This window comes from Esox lucius, chromosome 19 (genome assembly GCF_011004845.1).
Source record: "Esox lucius isolate fEsoLuc1 chromosome 19, fEsoLuc1.pri, whole genome shotgun sequence".
Lineage (NCBI taxonomy): Eukaryota > Metazoa > Chordata > Actinopteri > Esociformes > Esocidae > Esox > Esox lucius.
Genome location: NC_047587.1, coordinates 43,401,070 through 43,417,430, shown reverse-complemented (window position 1 = coordinate 43,417,430; position 16,361 = coordinate 43,401,070). Strand labels below are relative to the sequence as shown.

Here is a 16,361-nt window from a genome sequence, read left to right as displayed (position 1 = left end):
AATAGGCCATTATAGCCTATTGAATAGCAAATAACTGTTGTCATCTTTGCTTTTTTGCCTTACTCAATGTGTTAATTTGCTTTTAGTAAAAAAAATACTATATACTATATTATCCTTATGTAATAATGCTAATGTATGAACTATTTTTAAATGCTTTATCAATCAACATAGATCAGTAGCCTACATTTGCCTTCCAGTAGCCTATTGTCCAAGCTGATGCAAAATGTGGGGTATAGATCCAACTCGATTGATAAAACCATTGAAAACTCCAGGCAACAGAGTCTTTGATATTGGAGACTTGTAATAGTAGGCCAACAGCATTACAGTTCCTTTTTTAGTAACAAACTTTACAGGAAGGTGTAGGCTATATTGATGAACATAGTATAATGTGCAATTTGTCAGTTCCTGTGCTTATTTCATCCAAGTCAAGTGTTGCTATAAACACAAAAACACAATTTTCATAACAGCTTTCATAACATGCTTTTAGTAGACTTTCAGTAGACATTCAGTGGATGAATTAAACTGTCGATTCAATTAATTCAATTCAAATTATTTGTCAAATGATTGCCCCATTGTCATATTCTTACATAGCATAGCATCATCTTCCGCTTATCCGGGGCCGGGTCGCGGGGGCAGCAGTCTAAGCAGGGATGCCCAGACTTCCCTCTCCCCAGACACTTCCTCCAGCTCTTCCGGGGGGACACCGAGGCGTTCCCAGGCCAGCCGGGAGACATAGTCCCTCCAGCGTGTCCTAGGTCTTCCCCGGGGTCTCTTCCCGGTGGGACGGGACCGGAACACCTTCCCAGGAAGGCGTTCCGGAGGCATCCGAAACAGATGCCCAAGCCACCTCAGCTGACCCCTCTCGATGTGGAGGAGCAGCGGCTCTACTCTGAGCTCCTCCCGGGTGACCGAGCTTCTCACCCTATCTCTAAGGGATCGCCCAGCCACCCTGCGGAGAAAGCTCATTTCGGCCGCCTGTATCCGGGATCTTGTCCTTTCGGTCATGACCCAAAGCTCTTACATAACGTAATAATTGGATACTAGAAAAAAATACCATTTTGTTGACGTGGTGGGGTGTGTAATAAATACAATTTATCATAGTGCCTGGACAGGTTACGTTGGCACCTCGACTTCCAGCGCTTGCTATTAGGCTTTCTGCGATATTACAAAATATTTTAAAGGTTAGCCATACAATCTTACTTTCAAATAGTTTTTTAGGCCTAATATTTTATTGTTGATATATACACTATGGTGAGAACATGTTATTTAATCTTTTAGGCCATCTATATGCATTTTCAAGGCTATTATTCGTTTCAAGATTTTCAACAGGGGTTTGGTCCAGTAATAGAAATTTGTTGAACTGATGTATTAATGGATTGTACGTTATTTTTTTTTTTGTGAGTTCAATGAATAGTACTGAGTATTTGGGTTTCGACAAGAAGGAGAATGCCAGAGGTCTTGGCAATGTTGTAATTGCTGGAGAGGGGATCTGGTCTTTGTTTGGGACATATCTGAATGATATCAGTGGATCATTGGGTCCTCTGACCATTTGTTAATCTGCCTAAACCATCAGTATATCTATTCTTTGTTCAGTAGGTATGTGGCTAGCTATCTTGAAAGGGTAATTTACAATGCCCCTTTAGCCCCTTGTGGGAAGTAGGGGCATTTTGCCCATTTGGGTTAACACTAGGGACAGGATAGAGGAAGACACACAACCAGGGTAGGAAGGGTTAAGGAACATATGTTGTCTTCACAGGATGAATATGCAGATTCATACACCCACCCATTCTTTTATAAGTATTGAATGTATTTTCAACTGACCCCAGAGATGTCTCATGGTTTGTTCTGAAAGCTTTGATTCCTCTCTCCTTGCAAGTAAATAAATCTGGTTATATTGCGCCAAGAGAACTTTGTCTCAGTACCTTCTTCCAAAAGGGTTCTAATCGATGGAATTCCCATCACAGTCCCTAACCTGACTGTACAAACGTGCCCACACACCCACACCAATGTATTTAAGTGCCTCTTGGTCAAATGTCCTTCTTCTGTTATATTGTTTTCTGTAAATAAATCCATCCCTGTTCTATATATATGCTGTTATCTTTTCCCGCTCAGCCCAGATAAAAGAAGGAATGTATTTGAGCCGTTGTCGTTAGCACCTATATAAATCCATGGGAAGGGCATACCAGTACAAATATGTTCTAAAAAAAGAAAAAAAAAGAAACCAAACACAAAATCCCTCAGAGTTTTAACAGATATGCCATTGTGTCTTAATCAGAAAAACAGTGATAATGAAAGCCAAAGTAGGAAGTGTAACCTTAACCAATGCACAGTTCTGAAAATTAACAAGAAAGACAGAAATAAAAGAAAAACAGGTGTACATTCATATAGGCATTTTGCTATGCACATCTATTCAACTCATGCAAACTAGGGTTGTCAAATCTCTTGCTTACTTATTTTATATTTGAGGTAAAAGAATCAGACCTAGGAGATTAGGGACAGCAGACCCTTTCCTGCATTCTTTTATTTAGATTTTTGGTAGGCACTCGTATCTTTCTGTTATACAATGGTCTTTGTAAAGATCAGGTAATAACGGAAAGTATTCTTATCCCACCTCTATTAAAGTGCAAGAGCGGCAGCACCTGCTTTCTCTACACCCACGCTAATCCAATCCTCCCATAGAGAAACCGGAGATACCCAGGGCAGATTTTCTGGTATTATCACGGAAGGACACTTTCATGATGTTCTTTCTGTTAAGCACCTGCTCCTGAGCTCTATGATCTGATCCTATGTAGATGCCCAGTCACAATGACCCAGTTTGAATCCATGATTGTATTTTTTGGTGTGTATTTTTTAGACAGGGCTTTCAAATGTCTTACATGCTGTTGTCCGAACGTATATACATAAATGCGTTCAGGGGGACAGAAATGATCACGTTGAGGTCTGGAGCTGAACTGCACCACGACAACAGTCAAAAGTGCTAGCTAACGAATATTCAAAAAACATCTAGCCAATAGTCAAATGATTCACTTAATCAATAGGGCTTTCATCAGCAGTCCAAAGCAGCTGCACAAGTAAATCAACAAAACAGTGACATCTTGACACACGGAAGCTGCTTTACAACACTGGTGCAAAGAACCAAAACCTAGTCATTAAGCTACAGTGGCTTCAAAAATGAATCGATTGCAAATTGTATTGCAGCCGGGTCCCTCCGTCACCTTCCCCCACGGCCGCGAAGGGTCATCTCTAGGGCCCTGTTGACCTTTGTAAATATAAGAGAAAGCACCGGTTGTAGTAAATATAAAGTGCTCAACCCTGACCCAGCAGGATCACAGCATGTTCTGACTCATAACGCCACAGAGTCAGCCAGTAATGGAGTGAAACGCTAAGAGCAGAGGTTGAGCCAGTAATGGAGCAAATGCGACTGGTGAGCTCAAGGCAGACCAGCGGCTGATAGAGCAGTCTGTCCTCAGAGCGGATTTGAATTAAAATGAGCTATCCACCATTGCAATTTCTGTCCATGTTACTATTGTATTCAGAGACTGTAGAGGTAATTTGGTAGTATGATCCTCTACAGAATCACTCCAACAACTGCATTCAATAAAACTGCATTCATTAAGAGTGATATATATTCATGGCGATATAGATAAAACTAAACCCTTCTAGAAACTTGTATAGCACACCTATCCTTCCCCTGTATATAGATTAACACCAAGTGCTGTGGAGCTGAAATATGCAGACACAACCATGTAGGCAGCTCTCCCCCTCTATCCGACTCTTCTAACTGACTGAGTGTAAACAGAATTCCAGCGGGCACCAGAAATAGCCCCTGGCGATGGTGTGTAGGTGAAGACAGAGGGTCACAGTCCCTGGAGCCCTGCCTGAAGTATTTCAGGACGTCCAGACCAAAACCGGGGCTGCATTCGTACAGTGTGGACCCACACTAAGCTGTGAAATACTTGACAGCCAGCTTTACTGAGCACAGAACAACAGTCAGAACTGATCCCAGCCACCAGAGTACATCCTAAAGACATCCAGGGCACCATAACACAACATGTTGATGTTCCATGGACACCTTAACAAGATTTTCAATTCCTTATTTTAACAAAATTCTATTCCAGGATTAATTAATAGAATGTCATGGACAACCCTAAACCAATTGTTTGGTTGTTTAACATTGGTGACAGGGTTGTGCAGTTTGCTCTAGCCTGTGAAAGTTGTGCAGCTCCGCTGTATCTCTGCTGTAAACCCAGCATGCTAGCATTCACTGCTCCACAATGTTTTGAATGGATCTTCAAATAAATAAAATAATAATTACATATCATATCCACAGCTTTATAACACTTGGGTTGAATACATTAAAAGCCCAGTTTACAAAGCTTGACATGTTCAGTAGGCTCTCTAGTTAATGCTGAAACCGTAGGTGTATCAGGAAAATATTCACGTGAACAGACAATTAATTTGTTATGGGCTCTTGTTTTTTAAATTAATTATGTGTGAAGTTAAGATGAAAATGCCTTTATGAGCAAATATCGGATTAGGCTCCACTAGGACTCGGGGAAGCAGGAAGTTTATTAGGTTACAAATAAAAAAATTACGGTGAACTTCAAAAGGTGTGGAAAGTGCATAGGAAGGAGCTTGACTCTCCTCTGTAATAACAGATAATTTATCTCAATAACTTATTCTGTCTGTTGACAGGATGAATGAAGCTTGGCTGCCGATATTACAAAATATATAAATAATACTCTCTTCTAGGCTCTCTGTCCCTATCTTTCTCTTTCATTTGCATTGTTTCTCTCCCACAGTTTCTACTTCTCTGTCTCTGAGGAGTTCTCATGCATTGACGGTGTGGTATGTGCAGCACCAGTACTGAAGAAAGCTTCAGAACTGCCTGGGGAGGTTCACTAACAGCTTCATGCTCATTTCACAACATAATTTATTGTTTACACATAAACCACCTGTAGGCTCGCTCTATGTGTAGGTCTTGTGTCACTACAAAATGCTAATGTGCTAGTAACAGCAAATAACATTACAATTGATATCTATTGAGGTCTAGACAAAAAAATAATACACTAGAGGAAAATGTCATAAAGCAAACTGTAGATACCTAATTCTCATACAGTATACAGACTACTTTATATACTATATATAATAAACAAAAAAAATTATCGGATGAAATGTTGGTGCATGATATGATATATAAGATCCCAGATATGTTCCATATTCACAAATAGTATTATTAATTTCAAACACATTTTCCCACGTGCTTTTGGGGGACTTGATGTTTTTGCAAACCTCAGCCAGGCTTGGATGTTTTTCTTTGTAAGAAAAGGCTTCCGTCTTGCCACCATACCCTATGCATAGCCCATTCATATGAACAGTACAGGAGATTGTTGTCACATGTAGCACACATCCAATACTTGCCATAAATTCCTGCAGTTCCTTTAATGTTGCTGTAGGCCTCTTGGAATCCTCCCTGACTAGTTTTCTTCTCGTTTTTTCATCAATTTTGGAGGGATGTCCAGTTCTTGGTTATGTCTCTGTTGTGCCATATTTTCTCCACTTGATAATGACTATCTTCACTGTGTTCCATGGTATATCTTATGCTTTGCAAGTTTTTTGTACCCTTCTCCTGACTGATATCGTTCAACAATGAGATCCCCGTGCTTTGGAAGGTCTCTGCGGACCATGGCTTTTACTTTGAGATGCAAGTAAGAAAATGTCAGGAAAATCCTACTAGAAAAGCTGAACTTTATTTGTGATTAATCAGAGTCACTTTAAATGATGGCAGGTGTTTAATTACTTTTATTTAATGTTCATTCGAAACACAGCCACATCCCCAGTTATAAGAGGGTGTGCACACTTATGCAACCGGGTTATTGTAAGGTTTTTATTATTCATTTTTCCCACTTGGAAGATTTCAGTTTGTTTTTCAATTGAATTGTTCACATTAAAAGTGGAAAAAGTTCTGACATGCCTTATCTTTGTCTCATTCTTTTACATCACAAAAACCTGGCATTTTAACAGGGGTGTGTAGACCTTTTATATCCACTGTATAATGCAAATATGTTAGCTGCAAAGCAGGATGTATCGGCTACGAAAGCCTCTTTACCACTGACAGCTCAACTAAACAAATGTTTCACTTTGAATCACGGATGACTGAACCAACCAAGAGCTCCATCTTGAGGATTTACACCTTCCAAATTTTGCAAAAAGGATTAAAAAAAAGGATAAAAAACACTGAAGGTTAGGCAAAAGCAGAGGTGGGGGACTCGAGTCACATGACTTGACTCGAGTCTGACTGGAGTCACCATTTTCAGGACTTGTGACTTGCTTGATTAAAGTATGAAAATGACTTGACTTGACTTTGACTTGAGAACAAGTTACTTGAGACTTGACTTGACTTTAAGTGGAAGACTCGACAATGACTTGAACTTATAATAAACAAACAGCAATAAAATTATTTTATATGTTGTGACATCAGCACCACTAATCATCGTATGTGCCTTTAACGCTGCACAATTCAAACCGCGCCAAACATGGCAGACAGTAACGTTAGTGAAGCTCCACAAACAGTATCGTTTGGATACAAGGACTTTGAACTGGACCGTGTGAATAAAAAAAGATTTGCCACATGCAAAATATGCAACACCGTCAAATTGCATTCGTTATTTTAAGAACCACAAGGAAAGGTAAGAAAGTAATCTCTTTATATTCAGTTTCACTAAGATCTATAACGATTAAGTTACTAATGTAATGAATTCATCTTTTGTTTGTCATAATTTGGCCTTGGTTGCATATTATGTTTTTTTTTTTTCTTGTTAGAAATGTGACCATTATCATTACTGAATACGTCTATTAAATAGATGTAAGGGAATTTGACTATAACAGTGGCATAGCCTGAATTTTAATGTTGATGGGCTTCTTAAAATGAGCGTGCATGTATATTATTACACGTAGGATATAATTTCTGTATTAAATGTGGGCATTTTCAAGTGTTTGTGGACTGCGTGTGGAAACTAAAAAGCATTGTGCTTACACCATAACAGTTAACTTTACTGCGTGACAGGCTAACATGGAGGCGCCGATGTGATTACTAGCACCTAAACATTTCGGAGGAGAAAAATATTTGATTTTGAAATCGAGCTTCGCACCGAGCACACGTCAGAAACAGAGGACAGTGTGTGTGTGTGTTCATCTCTTTAGTACTGTGACTTGACTTGACTTGAAACGTATAAGGACTCGACTTGACTTGCTTAGGGTGAACCCTTGACTTGACTTGCTTGATTTATCTGAACTGTGACTTGAGACTTGACTCGAGACTTGATGGTTTAGACTTGAGACTTGCTTGGACTTGACCATGTGTGACTTGTCCCCATCTCTGGGCAAAAGACTGTAGAGCATATGTGCTAAATGTCTCAAGTGAGATTTAATTTGACCTGACCAATGAGCCAATCAGCTGATGGATAACACACCCAAGCTATATATGTACAAAAGGGATGCACTCATTCCTTACATTCAGATATTGACTTCAGGTTTTGGCCACCACTAAATACTAAAACACCAATTAATTAGCCCAAAAACTAAAATTGATTCTGTGTATATATTATAATATTACACATTTCTGATAAAGGTTTAGGAACAAAAATAAGATATTGTTCTTTGAGCACAGGAACTGGTTGTAGAAACAAAAGCCAGTGTCAGAGTTAATATTTAGAATCTGTATAGATTTGTAAGAATGTTTTTGTTTTACTTAGTTATGCTGGTCTTGAATCACTTATTTAACAACAACATTTCCTTTAACTGCTCTAAAATAAAATATAAAATGCTGGGTTGTTTGGATGACCCACGTTCTGGTATTCAGGTACTGGGTCACTTAGTTGGATAATTATTGATGATGGGTTACTGATGCTGAGTTATTGACTACTGAGTTATGACCAAGTGGGTCAGATCAAAAGACTAGAGGGATGGCTAAGCAGAAGTGTGGCTTTCAGATATACACCTGTGAGAATATAAACAAATTCCGTTTAATTTTATCACATGAAAGGTTGGACAGACAATGCTGTATCTAAAACAAAATCTGCTTGCACTATTGTATGAGGGCCTCAAATAACATTTAACCCAATTTACAAATGTTGATGATTATAAATGACCATGCCCCCAGAAAACAATATATGGATTATGTAAAAAAAGACCCAGCGGCAAGATCAACTTAACTGTTGATTAAATTAACTAATCTAAACCACTAAACATGTTAGGGTTTTTCAAGCAACCCCACCGGCTGAGTAAAAAGAACCCAGAATGTGTTCTGTCTGCTATTTAACCAGCAATGGGCTCCTAAATAACCCCCCTCTACTTCTATCTGCACGTGGACCAACATCAACACTGTGAATCCCAGCTGGTCCAGTCAGTCTTGTAACGTCTGCTCCGGTGGCACAGTCGCTCCCCTTCATACTAACCACCGGCGAGAGAGTGATTGCAGCAGCGCATCCCGAGGACGCACCTGCTACCAGTCACTGTTTAGTTGCGTATATATTCTGTTGTTCACTTCCTGTACCTCACAGATTGTTTTGTTTGTCGCTACCTGTGCTGATGCCGTTTGCCTTTTTTCAGAAAAAGAACATTCCACAATTAAAGACTACGAAACTGCCATTGTTAGTTTCCTTTTCTCTTTTTGCCTCACTTTCACGCACACGCTACACTCGCACCATCACAACTCTGCTAACTCTGTCCATGTTGTCTGGGAAACATATGTTGTCTTACCAGCCACTCTATCCTTTCTGTTGTCCATCATGCCAGGGATGGCCGATGGCATTTGGTGGACCCTGCCCACCTTTTCCATAAAGCATCTGTCAAGGCCATGGCAGCCATATTTAGTGCACCGAAAGCAATCTGAGGTTGACAATGAAGCCCCGACCGCTTGGTTTTACGAGCGGCTGTAATTCCGCCAGTATGATTAAAATCGTCGCCAAACGGGGGTGTTGTAAATCAACGTCCCAGTCACTCGCTGTGACCTTATTTAACATTTATTGGAGCTCTCTGTGTCTTTTACAGCCCACTTGCATCTGTTAGATGAGTGAAGGCTGGCTGCGTTCCTCTTGGAAGGCTGGCTGTCGCTCGTTGGCTGCATTTAGAGACACCAATTCAGATGTTTTGTCATTCATTGGTTTTGACCAATTAGAGCAGCTTTGAAATGTATCCGTTTTTGTGTTTGGTCAAAAGGACCAAGGACAGCCTGTGTAAATGTAGCCTTTGTTTCCGACCCTTCTTTTTAATTTATCTCATATCTACTCGCCTCTCTCTTAACCAAGATTCTTACATTTCCGGTTCAAGTCATTTAGCAGACACTATTTTCCAGAGGTACAGTTCCATACTTTTTTTTAAATTCAAACCCACAACCCTAGAATCCCTATCATGCTCTACCAATGAGTCACACAGGAATGTAAAAAGATGTTACCCAGGGGTTGAATTAGATATAATTTCTTACCATTAAAGGATTTACAATTTGTGAAGTACCCCATTTGTATGCTTTGAATAACATGAAGTACATACAGAATCGCTAAGAATACTTTCTTTTGTTACATTTTACCTCTATACTGTATAATACCACCATTATATATTATATTTTTTAGGCCTGCCTTACCAGAATGTATCGGCTTAATGTGTCTGAGACAGAAGGTACTGGGCAATACAAATAAAGAATATGGTACAGAAATAATCATTTACTGTTGTTTCATAAATAGTTAGGCAGGAGGTCGGACAGATGGTGTTACAGTGCCTTTGTCTAATGGAGGTAGATGTGAGAGAATGGATAAATTATGTTACCTGAAGATGGGAGGGTTAGTGTCATAGAGGGTACATTAGGTTATGTTTTGATGTAAAAGTTGGGAGAGGAGGGATAACATTAAAACGTGTCATGGAGGTAAAAAGGGGAAAACAGAGAAAATCTAGGTGAAGGGCGGATGAACAAGAGGACAAATGCTTGAGAGGATCTCCACAGAAAACGGGAGAATCTGCCCAAATCCAGTTGTGTAAAGCTGGAGGAGGCACACCCAGGAAAACCCTTAGCTGTCATTGCTGCCTAAGGCGCTTCTACGAAGTACAGGATAAAAGGTATGAATGAGAGTTTCTAAAAATGCATATTCCCTTTACATGACGTCATCAACAATAATTTAATGTCTAATATTTTAAAACCCATCGTAGCACAAACAAAACTTTAAACGGCACAAACCAGCACAAACGAAGCACAAACGAACAAGACTATTTTGGGTGAATTTGGAGCATGTGGGGGGGCTGGTGACGTCATCGACAATAATTTAATGTCTAATATTTTAAAACCCAACGCAGCACAAACACAACTTTTACCAGCACAAACCAGCACAAACGAAGCACAAACGAACAAGACTATTTTGAGTGAATTTGGAGCATGTGGGGTGGCTGAGTGACCTAAGAATGACCTAAAAATATTATTTTAATATCTAAAAAACCGAAACAGCACAACATTTTTTACAGCACAAACGGAGCACAAACGATTGAGCATAGTTTGACGACATTTTGCGTTTGCAACCTTCACGCAGGTTGCAAACAACCATTCCTGCAAAAGAAAATGCCAATGTCAATTGCCCAACTTCCTTTGAAACACTAAAATAGGGGGACTATGTACAAAACATGCTGGCAAGGAGAAAGAAAAAAAGTGTCAATGTTACCATGTAGACAACACATTAAAGTAAACAAAGGTGCTTTTTTCTGCAGCACAAGTAATTACACCCTTCTCTACTTCTATCACACGCTTGGGAACCTGGACATTTTTAAGTAAATGCACGTTAAAGTTCCTGCCAAACTTGTAGCTGAGACTTTAACTCAATGCATTCTCTCAAACCCTGTTGGAAAATGTAATTAAATTCCACCCCATAGAGCGACTGTAACATCCCCCTGACCATGTTAGCTCCTCCTAGGAAGTTTTCAGGTGCCACTGCTATGCAGTTTGTGTTTGTGCTGACATAATGCCTTAAGTAACAGCTCCTCATGTTACGCATGAACAGCCTGGGTTATCAGAGCAAACCGGCATACTGATATTCAGAAGGGTCATGTTCCCAAGTTGACAGTAAGTGGGATCCCAATGGCAGGTAGGCGAAGGACAAAGCAGCAAGCAAAGTGCTCATTATCAGCAATCAAGGGCAGCCTCGTATTATGGAAAAGGTGGTATCTGTACCCCTAGGTTTCTTCCCGTAAAGAGACTGTCTAAATAATTTATACATTAGATATGTGATCTGTGTTTTAAAAGAAATATTTAAAATGTAGATAAGCAGACCCACTCTTAGAGAAAAGGGTTCCAAAAGGTGTCTTCAGCTGTGATAACCCCAAAAATGATTTGGGGTTGAATCCACAGTGTAAAATTTCAACATACCTAAACTTAACCTAAACGTTGTCCTCAAGGGGATCTCATATGGGAATAGCTCAAGAACAATTTCCGCTTTTAGATAGCACCTTTTTTCTAAGGGGGTATGCAGGTGGGTACATATGTAGGTGTGTGTGTGTTTGAGTAAGAGAGACAGAGTGTACAAGTGATGAATATTGATGAGACAAGGGAACCATGCATTCTTGGGATGGTGGCACATCTGTCCCCTGAGACTACACCTCATCACCCCTACATGATGAGAGAGAAAGGTGAGAAAAGGGGATGAGGGGAGTATGACGCAAGGATGGGTAAAGAAAAGGGTAGAAAAATATCTATAGTATGATACAAAGTGGTAAAGATAGCTGACCTGTCCTCCATTTGCCTAATCAGGCATTGATAAACCCACTGGCTAAGGTGGGAGAGGAACGTTAAGAATTGTTTAACGCTGCCTAGATTTAAGAAAGGAGAAAAATAGCTAAAAGTAGAGAGAATGCAAGTTCTTTCTTGAGACTTTTGTAAGAGAATGGTATTGAGGATGCCATGGCCAAAGACCAGGGGGGAAATGAGAAGCTATTGAAAGGAGACCAGTAAAAAAAAGAAAAATGACATGGAAAGAGGAGAAAGATTGTATGTCTGTGCCGATGCACTCTCAGAGACTCAGTGTGGGTTTGTGCAACCTTCTTCTGACCTTAGCTTTCGGCCAAAAAGCTATGTCCCGTGTCAGCCATAACCTTTGATGGTGACAAGTTATGCCTGCTTAAGCAGCCCTCACAATGCATGAAACGGAATGAGAAAGTATCAAATTAATCTATTTACAACTGTAAGTCCCTTAAGATAAGAGTGACTGCTAAATAACTTAGTGCCTTTGGAAAGTATTCAGGCCTCTTCAATTTCTTCACATTCTGTTGTCTTATGGATATGATTACATTGTTTATTTTTGGGACAGAATTATTTTTTGACCGAATGCCCCATAATGACAGCAAACAAATATTTTTAGAAATGTGTGTCAATAAAATGAAAATAAAAATGGAAATATACATAAGTATTCAGACCTTTTATTTTGTACTTTACTGAAATGCCTTTGGTAGTGATTACTGCTGTTGAGGGAGTGATTACAGCTGTCGAGGCAGTAATTACAGCTTTGGGTTGGCCTCCACCATGTTAATACCTTGGATTTGGGCAGTTTCTCACATTCTTCCTTGTAATGCCTCTCAAACAGTCAGATTGGATAGGCAAATATTGGTAAACTGCAATCTTTAGGTCTCCCCACAGATAAACAAGCATGGGCTTTGGCTGGGCCACTCTAGGGCTTTCACAGACTTGACTGTGTCAAGGTTCAACATTAACGATGGCCCACTGTTCCTGGGCTAGTAAGACAGCCATACGGGCTACTGCTCAATTTTCTGTGTGCTTCTGGACGTTGGTTGTGTGCTTTGGGATGTTGTCATGCTGAAAGATCCATCTTAGTCTGAGGTCCTGTGGATGCAGAGGTAGGGTTATCTTTAAGGATCTCTCTGTATTTTGCTCGGTTCATCCCTCCCCAAGTCCTGACAAGTCTCCCAGTCCCTGCCGCTGAGAAGCATCCCCATAGCATTATGCTCTCACCACGCTTTATCGTGAGGTTGGTTGCAATTGGTTGGTCTCCCTTTGGTTGATGCTTGGCAATGTGGGTGGATTGACTTCCTGCCTGTTGGGCCCTGTCTGGAGCCTCCCCCGGATAGGGCCACAGTGTCACCTCTCCCCTGTCTCAGCCCCAAGGTTTTATGCTGTTATATTAATGTGGCACAGCGGCCACAACGTATTACATTAGAAGAGGCTTTTTCTGTGTTGTTTAGTGATGCGAAGTTGGAAACATCCTTGCTCTATGAAAGCGATAATGACATTGTGGCGAATAACAAATACACTGCGGATATATGTTTGCTGTTGTCTATATTTGATGCTGTGAAATCTTGGTAACATATTTTAGATGACAACAGTAACTCAATTAGTAATAGTCGTGATAACTTGATAGGCGAGCGCATCAGCTGTGGAGCGCAAATTGTTGCTTGCTCAGTCTTTAGCTGTATAGTTGGCTAACTAGTTGAATGTTTTATAGCGTTTCATTCCAATTTCATTCATGTATGCAAACTGCAATAATTAACTAGACAGCTAATTGTCCAGTTCAGTTCGAATGTCAGACTATAGAAAAGTTGTCTGGCCGCAAATTTGTTTTGCTTGTGAGGCGACAAGCTGTCACTTTCACTGGCTAGCCAAGATTTGAGCCAGTAATGTTATTATCTTCTGACGATGATGTCGTAACTTAATCATGAGGATGTACTGCATCTGCCTACATATACTTTCAGTGTCTTGAGATGTGCGTGCCTTATGCTTACTTTATGATCAGGTTAGTGTGCCTACCTCAAATAATAGCTTTGAATCTCACCCAAAAAGAGTCGCAGTGTTTTGTTTTGCAAACTCAGATTTTTTGTTTCTACCGATCCCGTCATATAGAAACAATCACAACAGCTTGCTGAAGTAAGTTTACTATCTGGTTAGGCTATCAGGCTATTAGAGAAATTGTGTAGTGTCAAATGGGTGCTGCGCTCGCAGAATGAGTGATATTTTTATTATCGCCCTCTCACTTGTGTCTACAAAATGGAAGAAATTTATATTTTTGTTGTATGTGGTGTCAAATTACAGAAGATGATGTGCTCTTTAAAACTAAGTCAACTTATAACTTTTTTGTTCTGTATCTGTTTGTTTGAAATATTTATTTATATTTCAAACTTGTAAGTAATTAATTTGCATAAATATTTGATACATCAGAAAAGCAGAACATAATATTTGGTACAGAAACCAATTACAGAGATCATATGCTTCCTGTAGTTCTTGACCAGGTTTGCACACACTGCAAAATGGATTTTGGCCCACTCCTCCATACAGACCTTCTCCAGATCCTTCAGGTTTCAGGGCTGTCGCTGGGCAATACAGACTTTCAGCTCCCTCCAAAGATGTTCTATTGGGTTCAGGTCTGTAGACTGGCTAGGAAACTCCAGGACCTTGAGATGCTTCTTATGGAGCCACTCCTCAGTTGCCCTGGCTGTGTGTTTTGGGTTGTTGTCATGCTGGAAGACCCAGCCACGACCCATCTTCAATGCTCTAACTGAGAGAAGGAGGTTGTTGGCCAAGATCTTGCGATACATGGCCCCACCCATCCTCCCCTCAACACGGTGCAGTCGTCCTGTCCCCTTTGCAGAAAAGCATCCCCAAAGAATGATATTTCCACCTCCATGCTTCACGGTTGGGATGGTGTTCTTGGGGTTGAACTCATCTTTCTTCTTCCTCCAAACATGGCGAGTGGAGTTCAGACCAAAAAGCTCTATTTTTTTATTCTTCTCCTATTCCTCCTCTGGATCATCCAGATGGTCATTGGCTAACTTCAGACGGGCCTGGACATGCGCTGGCTTGAGCAGGGGGACCTTGCGTGCACTGAAGGATTTTAATCCATGACGGCGTAGTGTGTTCTTTGTGTGTTCTTTGAGACTGTGGTCCCAGCTCTCTTCAGGTCATTGACCAGGTCCGGCCGTGTAGTTCTGGGCTGATCCCCCTTCCTCATGATCATTGATGCCCCACTTCTTCCATTTTCTAATAATTGCGCCAACAGTTGTTGCCTTCTCACCAAGCTGCTTGCCTATTGTCCTGTAGCCCATCCCAGCCTTGTGCAGGTCTACAATTTTATCCCTGATGTCCTTACACAGCTCTCTGGTCTTGGCCATTGTGGAGAGGTTGGAGTCTGTTTGATTGAGTGTGTGGACAGGTGTCTTTTATACAGGTAACGAGTTCAAACAGGTGCAGTTAATACAGGTAATGAGTGGAGAACAGGATGGTTTCTTAAAGAAAAACTAACAGGTTTGTGAGAGCCGGAATTCTTAACAGGTGTGTGTTTTGTGATGCAAATCCAGTTGCAAATAATAAATCAGTGAATTAAATTATAATATTTCTTGCAACTGCAGAAATCTGGCGCCTCAACTAAACCAAGAGTGGCCTCTGCTACACTAAAGCAGATGTTTACTGATTAACTAATTAGTCGTTTTAGTATTGAATACCATGATACTCTACTTGGTATCAGTCTAAAAGTTTTGGTATTGTGACAACATTATACTGCATACATGCTATGTAATGTAGAGGTGGATACATTTTTGCAAATTGAATGTATTTATTTACCACCCCGTTTCCAAAGAAAGTTGGGACGCTGAATAAAATGCACATAAAAAAAGATTGCAATGATGTGCAAATCATTTATCCCTATATTTAATTGAAAATAGTACAAAGACAGATATCAAACGTTGAAATTGAGATTTTTTGGAGGAAATACATGTGCTCATTTGGAATTTGATTCCAGCAATATGTTTCAAAAGTTGGGACAGGGGCATGTTTACCATTGTATTCATGTTTACCATTACCTCTTCATTTAACAATACTCTGTAAGCGTTTGGGAACTGGAACTGGAGACCAATTGCTGTAGTTTTGAAAGTGAAATGTATTCCCATTCTTGCTTGATATAGGATTTCTGCTGCTCAACAGATCGGGGTCTCTTTGTCATATTTTTCCTTTCATAATGTGCCAAAGGTTTTCCAGAGTTGCTAGAGCGCCCTGACGTCTACCATGTACAGTGCTGAGCTTCTCTTACTTTTCTATTTAATTTTCTAAGGCCCATGTGAAGGCACCGTTCACACAAACCAAAACAGACAAATTAATTGGTTCATGGGTAACCTGTGAGGCTCAGTTGGTAGAGCAAGGAACTTGTGTTTAATTCCCATAGGAAGAAAGCATACTGGTGTGAATACAAATCAATAAGATCATTCCTCTCTTTAATTTAAAAAAAAAGTAATGGTTATCAAGTTGTTTCCACTGTTACTGGCTGAGCGATTCTTTCAATAAAAGACATGTGATGTCATAGTTTTCACTTGATTTACCTGACAACAAT

The 16,361-nt window shown here is 40.2% G+C and overlaps 1 protein-coding gene across 3 annotated transcripts in view; it reads right to left on the bottom strand.

The window, feature by feature from the left end:
• b4galnt4a (beta-1,4-N-acetyl-galactosaminyl transferase 4a) overlaps positions 1 to 16,361 on the bottom strand; it is a 456,187-nt gene that overhangs the window by 336,433 nt on the left and 103,393 nt on the right. The window lies entirely within an intron of this gene.